We start from the raw sequence: 11,714 nt of genomic DNA, 5'->3' as shown, positions 1-11,714 counted from the left end.
AAGAATTTTATTAGTTCATATATTCCCCAAGAAATACCCTAAATAGATTTTTTTTTTTTTAAATCAGGGACTCACAAAATATGGAGAAGTTATCTCCTACTATAAATGGTGATGTCAAGGACACTTGAAAAATTTTAGATTTATAGTAAAAATCTCTTTAAATGTATCAAATCATTTTATTATTTCCTAAACTCCTTGAAAGAACAGTGTGTTCTAATGTCTAAAGAGGCTTTAGTGTAAGATAGTTTTATTTCACTTAAATTTTCCCACATTAATAGTGAATGCATTCAATATTTTTCATTCATTTGTTAAATCTTCATTTATCTATTAACTATTTATTTATTAACTTCAGTTTTACACTGAAAATTATATGAACTATTATTAAATATTGATAACATTGATAATTTAAATGAATTCTTAAAATATAAAAACATGTATCTTAATTTGGTTAGCTTAAAAATCATCTACTATATGATTTCAGCTTAATTTTTTGTTTACTATAATAGATCAAATCCAGATTGATCAGCAAATTAACCTTACAGAAGGTATGTATTCATTGTATTGATTACATTTCTAGAAAGAAGGGATGTTTATGCAGATAAAGGCGTATCACCAACTACAGATATAACACTTTCAGTGATGTGGGACAGTTAAACCTGGGTATTTACAAATGTTTCTCTTTGTGATAATAAATTGACAAGGATTATTAGAAGCTTTCTTGAAATTAGTAGTCAAATTGTAAAATACTCTTCCTCTTGGTATCTGTCCTTATGATATAGACTCTAACTTAGAAGGAAAACAATAAAAACTTACTTCAGGGAATCTATCACTTTACCTGCTTTCTATCACTTTAGCTGTTTTCTCCCAAGTTTGTGATGACCTTGAGATTGACACAGAGCTACAGACAATAGATCATGTTAACTGAATACTATGCACTAACAGGTCCCTTAGTACATTTCCAAAGATAGGGAACATTTTTGAATTTAGGTGGGTATGTTTTGGAAAACTCATATTCCTGCTTCACAGCTTCACTTGGGAGTTCAGATGAACTCTAAAAAACCTATATTCCATGGGCTTTGTTCCATAGGCAGTTAATTACTAGCTTGGATGAAGGGACATTGCCATGTTGGAGGGTGCTGTCTAGGAGGCCCAGAGGCCTGGCTTCCAAGAATAGCACTCCTGCTTGTCTAAATGATACTTTTGACTCTACCAGATGTTTCCAGTGTTCTCCATGTGCAAGAATAAACCTAGGAAGTCACTAGATGCTACAGGATGGCTGCCAGAGAAAAGGCAACCTGAATAGATTTGTGAACCAGAGTGTCTTCCTTCTAAATATGTTTATTTATTTATTTTTATTTTTTTTTTGTCTTTTGTCTTTTTTTAGGGCCACACCCACAGCATATGGAGGTCCCCAGGTTAGGGGTCTAATCGGAGCTACAGCTGCCAGCCTATGCCACAGCCACAGCAACACCAGATCTGAGCCACGTCTGTGACCTACACCATAGCTCACAGCAACGCCAGATCCTTAACCCACTGAGCGAGGCCAGGGATCAGACCCAAAACCTCATGGTTCCTAGTTGGATTCGTTTCCTCTGCACCAGGATGGGAACTCCCAGATATAAGTTTAGTGAAAACTGCAAGTTGTATAAAATATCTGTAAACCCATCTTTATACCTCTAGAAGGTTCTTTTCCAGTAATAGATTTAGAACCTGTATCATATTAGCATAATAATGGATTTGGTTAAATTATACAATTATCTCTTATTACATTTAAAGTATTTATAATGGACCAGTTCAAGACAGTGTCAGAGCAAGCTCCTAACTCGCCTCCTCCCGTGGACACAAGAATCTACAGCTACATACAGAAAAGTTCCCTCTGAAAGAAATCCAGAAACTAGCTGAGTGACTCTACACATTGGGCAAGTGAAAACAAAAAACAAAAAACAAAACAAAACAAAAACAAAAAACATTGAAATGGGTAGGAGAGGCTATGACACATTCTTGCCATATACACTACCCCCGCAATAAGAACATGAAACCAATCAGGAACTCACACCTCCCAGCTTCTCCCTCAGGAATGAATAATTTTACCTCACACCTGGTGCCCCAACTTTTAAGATTTCCACTAGAGACATGGGCCACCAAAACCTCTAGTTTTGAAAGCCAGTGGGGTCTACATCCAGGAGACCCACAAGGTTACAGAGAACTCAGAGACAGTTTTTAGTGGCTCATCTGACTCATCAAATGTAACCCCTCAAAGCCCAACACATAATAGCATATTGAACAAATCCCTTCTTTCTGTGAAAGTACCCTATTTGCTTTTTTAAAAAAACAAACAAACAAAAAAAACCTTTTTAAAAAAATTTCCTTTTTTGGGTCAGGTTCTAATGGAACACACATGTAGGGGCCAATTGCAATATTCTCCAGGGACCATGGAGGCCAGCAGAAACCTGTTTTACACTCTCAGGTCATTGATATCTCCAAAAAGGAGCTGGTGTCCCCAGCTTTTCTAGCTGCCATGTAAAGAAAACATCCCTTGACAGGCTGGTTCTGGGGGCCAGCCATGCTTATGTCTATGGGTTCTTCAGGATGGAAGCAAACAAATAAATAGTCTTAACTGACTAGCTGCCCCCCACTCCATAGCTCAGTGCCTATGTAAAAGAGGGAAACATCTGTCTGCCCCTCTTCCCCCCAAAGATGTATATTTGCATAATTTACAAAAGCTGTTGCATGAAAGCTCAGCTTCCAATCAGCATTCATCCTGATACTGACTGAAATCCTTTTCTTTAGTATCGTGGCAGGTTTTAGCACTTCCTCAACTACTTTTTAACCACTAAGAAAAAAGTAGACTGTTTATACTTAAGTTTGAGAGACAGCCAGGAGCTAGTGCAGGGATAACTGAAGTTCACCTTCCATATGAGGCCACTTCTTCAAGACTGGGAGAAGTGGCTGTTTTATATAATACACTGAAATCACAGGGAGGCAAGGAAAATAAAGAAACAGAGGAATATATTACAAACAAAAGAACAAGATAACTCATAAAAAGATATTAATGAAATGGAAGTAAGTGATTTACCTAATAAAGAGTTCAATAAAATAGTTATATTTAGCATGGTTAGGAGAAGAATGTATAAACAATGTCAGAATTTTATCAAGGGGTAAAATATAAGAATGTACTATATAGAGAGAGGACAAGATGGCGGAGGAGTAGGGGGACACGCTCGCCCTCTCCCACAAACACAACAAAAAAAAGCACATCTACAGAATAAATGACTCACACAGAACAGCAACCAATCGCTGGCAGAAGAACCTAAACTCCAATAACGGCAAGAAGTCCGTGACATTACGGGGCAGAACGGGAGAAAAGAGGAGAGTGAGAGAAGGTGAATCCGAGCGGGACGGGCACTCCCGAAAGGGAACTGCGGAGGAGAAAGGGATCCCGCACCCTGGAAAGTCACCTACACGGGGGAAAGATCAAATGAACCGGAGGAATCTCCAGATGCAGAGAAAAGTGTAGCAGTGAGTTGGAGTACGGAAAAGCCAATCAAGAACCAAACGGACCATCTGAACTACAGGCACAGTCACCAAAAACTGAGATGCCTGGGTGGGGGCTGGGCACCGAGACCTAGGCTCCAGAGGTTAGTCCCCAGGTTGGGGGGGCGTGGTAGAGTGGAAACTGCTTGGGAGGTCTAGAATCCATTTGATGGGGCAGAGACTGCCTGGGAGAATAGAAAACAAAGCTGTCGCAGAGGAAGGGAGCAATACTCTAGGGGCGGGGAAGTGGAAAGCCGCATCAGAGGGAACCTGGGAAAAGAGCCTGGTCTGTGCCCGTGCTGGGGAGGGGAGAGAAGAAGGGGTGGGTCCCCATAGAATACCCCCCATGCCACAGCAAGCTTACAGGCCCGCTAGCTAGCTGAAAGCTGTGCTTCCCAGTGCATCCCCTCCCCCCACCCCCGCCACCCCCGCCACCCCCTACGCTCTCCCCGAACCTGGGGCTGCCTGCCATCCAGGAGGGCTGGCCTCAACAATTGCCTGAAGCCTACCACTGCAGGGGCTGTCCCTGCACAGGCCTGCTTGCCCTTTGAAGGGGCTACACTTCCTCAGAGTAGCACCAAACACCACCAGCCCCCAAGAAAAGGCCTGCAGCCCAGAAAAGCTAGAACAAGCCTAGCCAGGCAGTGAATAGATCTGCCTAATTCTCGGACAGTTTTTCTGAGTCAGGCTGCCCTGGGGAGGAGCCTCTTCAGTTTCCAACGGCCCTGCTACCCACCCTAGCCCCCAGGGGGGTGCCCTGAGGGTGCCCTCAGCTGCATAGGACTGCCAGCTTAAGGCAGGACCCCCTGCAGCCCATAAAAGCTGCAACAAGCCTGGCCGAGTCGGGGAAAGATCTCAGACGGTCTTTCTGAGTCGGGCTGCCCCGGGGAGGAGCCTCTTGGGTTTCCAGTGGCCCTGCTACATGCCCAAGCCCCCAGGGGGTGCCCCACTGCCGCAGAATAGCTGCTCAGCACCACCAGCCCCCTAGAAGAGCCCCTGCAGCCCAGAAAAGCTGCAACAAGCTTGGCCAGACTGTGAAAAGATCTGCCTACATTCTCAGGCCATCCTTCTGAGTTGGGCTGCCCTAGGGAAGAGCCTCTTGGGTTCTCAGTGACCCAGGTAGCTGCTCCAGCCCCCAGGGGGTGCTGCACTCCTGAGGAACAGCTGCCCAACACCGCCAACCCCCTGCAAGAACCCCACAGCCTAAAAACACCAGAGCAAGCTCTGCATGACCAAGTGAAATCTGCTACCAAAGTGGTGTGGACCTCCCAGTCCTGTCTGCCCTCAGGAAGCCCTCCTTTGCTTCAAAGAAACACTGTTAGCCCCATCAACACTCCAGAAAAGCCACACTGCCTCAAAAAAGATGGACCAACAATGCTAGCCCTCAGGAAATATTCCACGGCAGTGAAAAGGCAAACACTGACCAATAACGGAGAGTACAACTCCCTCAGGAGAAAGAAAACAACAAGCAAGATGAAGAAGCTGAGAAACCACCCCCAGTCAAAGCAACAGGAGAACTCACCTAAAACAGTCAACAATGAAACAGATCTCTGCAGTCTGACAGACCTGGAGTTCAAAAGAGAAATAGTGAAAATACTATTAAGAGAAGATATGAACAGTAATGCAGATACCCTCAGAAAGGAACTAGAAAATATAAGGAGGAGCCAAGAAAAACTAGAACATTCATTTGCAGAGATGCAAACTGAACTAAGGGCAGTAAAAGCCAGAATGAATAATGCAGAAGAACGAATCAGTGATATGGAAGATAGAATAATGAAAGTCACTCAATCCGGTCAACAGACAGAAAACCGAATCCAAAAACTGGAAAGCAATATAAGAGACCTATGGGATAATATAAAGCGGGCCAATCTACGCATAATAGGAATTCCAGAAGGAGTAGAAAAAGATAAGGGGATGGAAAATATATTTGAAGAAATTATCGATGGAAACTTCCCAAATTTAAAGGATCCTGGTTCACGATACAAGAAGCACAGAGGGCCCCAAACAAACTGAACCCAAATAGACCCACAGCAAGACACATCATAATAAAAATGGCAAAAGTTAGTGATAAAGAGAGGATCCTAAATGCAGGCAAGATAAAAGAATGTTACCATACAAGGGAAAGCCCCATAAGAATATCAGCTGACTTCTCTACAGAAAACACTACAGGCCAGAGGGAATGGCAAGAGATATTTAAGTGCGCAAAGAAAAAATATGCAACCTACAATACTCTATCCAGCAGGAAATAATCATTTCAAATAGAAGGGGAAATAAAATTTTTTCCAACAAACAAAACTTAAAGAATACAGCAACACAAAACCCAAGTTAAAGGGAAATATTGAAACGGCTTCTCTAAACCAAGAAAGAAAGGAAGGAAGGGGAAGAAAACAAAAGAAAAAAAAAAGAAGAAGAGGAGGAAGAACTAGGACTGAGGAACTGCAATCAGGAGAGCAGTCACTCAATAAGCCAGCATACAGATTTAATCATGAACAGGCCTCAACAAATAAATTAAAAAGAAAAAATAAAAAAAGTCATCAAAACCATAAAATGTGGGCAAGGATGTTAGGAAGTAAATAACCTTTTTGTTTGTTTGTATGTTTCTCTTCTTAATTTTAATTATAGTAATGAAGTGTTTGAACTTACAGACCATCAGGCTAAAACACACAATTATGGAAGGGGTTAGCATACTTAAAAACAGGGCACCACAAGCCAAACCAAAATGCATTTGCAAAAAAAAAAAAAAAAAACTCAAGCGATAATAACAGGACCATCCAACCAAAAAAAAAAAAAAAAGAGATGGAGAACCATAGAATCAACTAGAACACGAGGTTCAAAATGACAATAAATAATCATCTATCAATTATCACCTTAAATGTCAATGGACTGAACACACCCCAATCAAAAGACACAGAGTGGCTGAGTGGATAAAAAGGCAAAAACCTTCAATATGCTGCCTACAAGAAACTCACCTTAGGACAAAAGATACATAAGATTGAAAGTGAAAGGGTGGGGAAAAATATTTCATGCCAATAGACATGACAAAAAGCAGGAGTCACAACGCATATCAGACAAAATAGACTTTAAACAAAAGACATAAAGAAAGACAAGAAGGACACTACTTAATGATTAAGGGATCCATCCAAGGAAGGATGTTACTATTCGTCAACATATATGCCCCAAATATAGGAAGCACCCAGATACATACAACAAATATTAACAGACATGAAGGGAGATATTGATGAGATACAATCATAGTAGAGAACCTTAATACCCCCCCTCACATCAATGGACAGATCCTCTAGACAGAAAACCAATAAAGCAACAGAGATCCTAAGGAAACAATAGAAAAGTTAGCTTCATTGAGATCTTCAGGACACTACATCCAAAAAAAGCAGAATACACATTCTTCTCAAATGCGCATGGAACATTCTCAAGAATCGACCACATATTGGGACACAAAGCTAATCTCAATAAATTTAGGAGCATAGAAATTATCTCAAGTATCTTCTCTGACCACAATGCCATGAAATTAGAAACCAACCATGGGAAAAGGAAAGAGAAAAAACCTACTGCATGGAGACTAAACAACATGCTACTAAAAAACCAATGGGTCAATGAGGAAATCAAGAAGGAAATTAAAAACTACCTTGAAACAAATGATAACGAAGACACAAATCTATGGGATGCTGTGAAAGCAGTGCTCAGAGGGAAATTTATAGCAATACAGGCCTTTCTCAAAAGAGGAGAAAGATCCCAAATTGGACAACTTATACCCTCCACCTAAATGAATTAGAAAAAAGAAGAACAAAAAAGTCCTAAAGTCAGCAGAAGGAAGGAAATCATAAAGATCAAAGAAGAAATCAATAAAATAGAGACTCAAAAAACAATAGAGAAAATTAATAAAACCAAGAGCTGGTTCTTTGAAAAGGTAAACAAAATTGACAATCCCCTGGCCAGACTCACTAAAAGAGGAGAGGAAAGAAACCCACATAACCAAAATTATAAAATGAAAAAGGAGAAATCACAACGGATACAGCAGAAATACAAAAAACCATAAGAGAATACTGTGAGCAACTATATGGCAACAAGTTGGACAATCTGGAAGAAATGGACAATTTTCTAGAATCTTACAGCCTGCCAAAACTGAATCAAGAAGAAGCAGACCAACTGAACAGACCGATCACTAGAAATGAAATTGAAGAGCTCATAAAAACACTCCCTACAAATAAAAGTCCAGGACCAGATGGCTTCACAGGTGAATTTTACGAAACACATAAAGAGGAATTGGTGCCGATCCTCCTTAAACTCTTTCAAAAGGTTAAAGAAGGAATATTCCCAAAGACATTCTATGATGCCACCATCACCCTAATTCCAAAACCAGACAGAGATACCACCAAAAAAGAAAACTATCGCCCAATATCTTTGATGAATATAGATGCAAAAATTCTCAACAAAATCTTAGCCAACCGAATCCAACAACATATCGAAAAAATTATACACCATGACCAGGTTGGGTTCATCCCAGGTTCACAAGGATGGTTCAACATACGCAAATCAATCAGCATCATACACCACATTAACAAAAAAAAGTCAAAAATCATATGATCATCTCAATAGACGCAGAAAAGGCATTTGACAAAGTCCAACATCCATTCATGATCAAGACCCTCGCCAAAGTGGGTATAGAGGGAACATTCCTGAATATAATCCAAGCCATTTATGAGAAACCCACAGCAAATATAATCCTCAATGGGGAAAAACTGAAAGCCTTCTCACTCAAATCTGGAACAAGACAGGGATGCCCACTCTCACCACTGCTCTTCAACATAGTTTTGGAAGTCCTAGCCATAGCAATTAGACAAACAAAAGAATAAAGGCATCCATATAGGAAGAGAAGAGATAAAACTGTCACTGTATGCAGATGACATGATACTATACATAGAAAACCCTAAGGACTCAACCCCAAAACTCCTTGAACTGATTAATAATTTCAGCAAAGTAGCAGGATATAAGATTAACATTCAGAAGTCAGTTGCATTTCTGTATCCCAGCAATGAAATATTAGAAAAGGAATACAAAAATACGATACCTTTTAAAATTGCACCTCACAAAATCAAATACCTCAGAATACACCTGACCAAGGAGGTAAAGGACCTATATGCCAAGAACTATAAAACTTTAATCAAAGAAGATGTAAAGAAATGGAAAGATACTCCATGTTCCTGGATTGGGAAAAGCAATATTGTAAAAATGGCCACACTACACAAAGCAATCTACAGATTCAATGCCATCCCTATCAAATCACCCATGACATTTTTCACAGAACTAGAACAAACAATCCAAACATTTATATGGAACCACAAAAGACCCAGAATCGCCAAAGCAATCCTGAGAAACAAAGACCAAGCAGGAGGCATAACTCTCCCAGACTTCAGGCAATATTACAAAGCCAAAGTCATCAAGACTGGTGATGACTGGTATCAAAATAGACAGACAGACCAATGAAACAGAATAGAGAACCCAGTAATAAACCCTGACACCTATGGTCAATTAATCTTTGACAAGGGAGGCAAGAACATCAAGTGGGAAAAAGAAAGTCTATTCAGGAAGCATTGCTGGGAAACATGGACAGCTGCATGCAAAGCAATGAAACTAGAACACACCCTCACACCATGCACGAAAATAAACTCCAAATGGCTGAAAGACTTAAATATACGACAGGACACCATCAAACTCCTAGAAGAAGACATAGGCAAAACACTCTCGGACATCAACATCATGAATATTTTCTCAGGTCAGTCTCCCAAAGCAATAGAAATTAGAGCAAAAATAAACCCATGGGACCTCATCAAACTGAAAAGCTTTGGCACAGCAAAGGAAACCCAAAAGAAAACAAAAAGACAACTTTCAGAATGGGAGAAAATAGTTTCAAATGATGCAACCGACAAGGGCTTAATCTCTAGAATATATAAACAACTTATACTTGCTTTTGATTGGCAGCAAAAAAGCCAATCAATCAATGGAAAAATGGGCAAAAGACCTGAATAGACATTTCTCCAAAGAAGATATACAGATGGCCAACAAACACATGAAAAAATGCTCAACATCACTGATTATAAGAGAAATGGAAATCAAAACTACCATGAGATATCACCTCACACCAGTCAGAATGGCCGTCATTAGTAAGTACACAAATAACAAATGCTGGAGGGGCTGTGGAGAAAAGGGAACCCTCCTGCACTGTTGGTGGGAATGTAAGCTGGTACAACCCCTATGGAGAACAGTATGGAGATACCTTAAAAAATCTGTACGTAGAACTACCTTATGACCCAGCAACCCCACTCTTAGGCATATATCTGGACAAAACTTTCCTTAAAAAAGACACATGCACCTGCATGTTCATTGCAGCAGTGTTCACAATAACCAAGACATGGAAACAACCCAAATGTCCATTGACATATGATTGGATTAGGAAGAAGTGGTGTATATACTCAATGGAATACTACTCAGCCATAAAAAAGAACAAAATAATGCCATTTGCAGCAACATGGATGGAACTAGAGACTCTCATACTGAGTGAAGTAAGATAGAACAAGAAAGGCAAATACCATATGATATCGCTTATATCTGGAATCTAGTATATGGCACAAATGAACCTTTCCACAGAAAAGAAAATCATGGACTTGGAGAAGAGACTTGTGGCTGCCTGATGGGAGGGGGAGGGAATGGGAGGGATCGGGAGCTTGGGCTTATTAGACACAACTTAGAATAGATTTACAAGGAGATCCTGCTGAATAGCATTGAGAACTTTGTCTAGATACTCATGTTGCAACAGAAGAAAGGGTGGGGGAAAAATGTAATTGTAATGTATACATGTAAGGATAACCTGACCCCCTTACTGTACAGTGGGAAAACTAAAAAAAAAAAAAAAAAAGAATGTACTATATATAAATATAGTGCTGAAGAATAAAGGAAATTACGTAAAAAATTCCACAAGGGCTCTACAGCAGAATAGAGGAAGCAGAAAAACGGATCATCAAATCTTAAAGGCAGTGGATGGAATTCATTCAAATAGAGGATCATAAAAGAAAAAAGGATGAAAATGGTAAAGATAGTTTATGGCATTTAAGGGAAAACAGCAAGCAGACTAATATTCATATTGTACTAAGTGGAAAAAGAGAGAAAGGGACAGAAAACTTATTTGAAATACTAGTGGCAAAAACCTTCCATAACCTAGAGATGGACTCGGACATCTAGATCCAGGACCCAGAGAATTCCATTAAATTGATTTCAAAGAGATGCGCACCACCAAGACACATTATAACTAAATTCTCAGATTTAAAGACCAGGAGAGATGTTAGCAACAATGAATAAACATATTTTTTTTTTATCTTTAAGGGAACCCCCATAAGTCATGAGCACCTTTTTTAGCAGAAACACTATAGGCCAGAAGGGAGGTGGGGGTTTTATATTCAGAATGCCAAAAGAAATATACTGTAAACAAAGACTAGTCTGTCAGACAAGACTGTCCTTCATAAGTGAAAAAGAGATAAAGAGTTTTCCACATAAGCCAAGGTGAAGAAATTTGTCTCCATTAGACAAGCCTTACTAGAAACGTTGGGACTTTTCTAAGCCAAAATGAAAGGATTAGTCAAGAAAACATATAACAGTATCAATATAACTGGCAAAATTAAATATATAGTTAAATGCAGAATAAAATTGTAATGGCCAAGGGATAGTCACTTTTAAATATAGTGAAAATTTAAACAGAAATGTAGTAAAAAAATAACTGTAACTACAGTAATTTTTAATGAACACAAGATGAAAAGATGTAAATTGTGATATCAAATGGATAAAGCATGGTTGAAGGGGAAAGTAAAAATGTTGCTCTCTAGAATATGTTCAAACTCAAGTTCTTTTCAACTTTAAATGAACTGTTATGTTTTATATAAGCCTAATGGTAACCACAAAACAAATACATATAGCAGATATGCAAAAGGAATTTAAGAATATTACTACAAAAATTATAAAACACAGATGAAGATACAAATAGGAGAAGAAAGGGAGAAAGAAATTACAAAGCAACCAGAAAACAATTAGCAAAATTACAATATTATGTCCGTAATTATTAGTAATTGCTTTAAATGTAAATGATCTAAATATTTTAAAAATAAGAAAAA

Source organism: Phacochoerus africanus, chromosome 1, assembly GCF_016906955.1.
Source record: "Phacochoerus africanus isolate WHEZ1 chromosome 1, ROS_Pafr_v1, whole genome shotgun sequence".
NCBI lineage: Eukaryota > Metazoa > Chordata > Mammalia > Artiodactyla > Suidae > Phacochoerus > Phacochoerus africanus.
The sequence above is the reverse complement of the archived record's forward strand: the minus strand, read 5'-3'. Positions refer to the sequence as shown.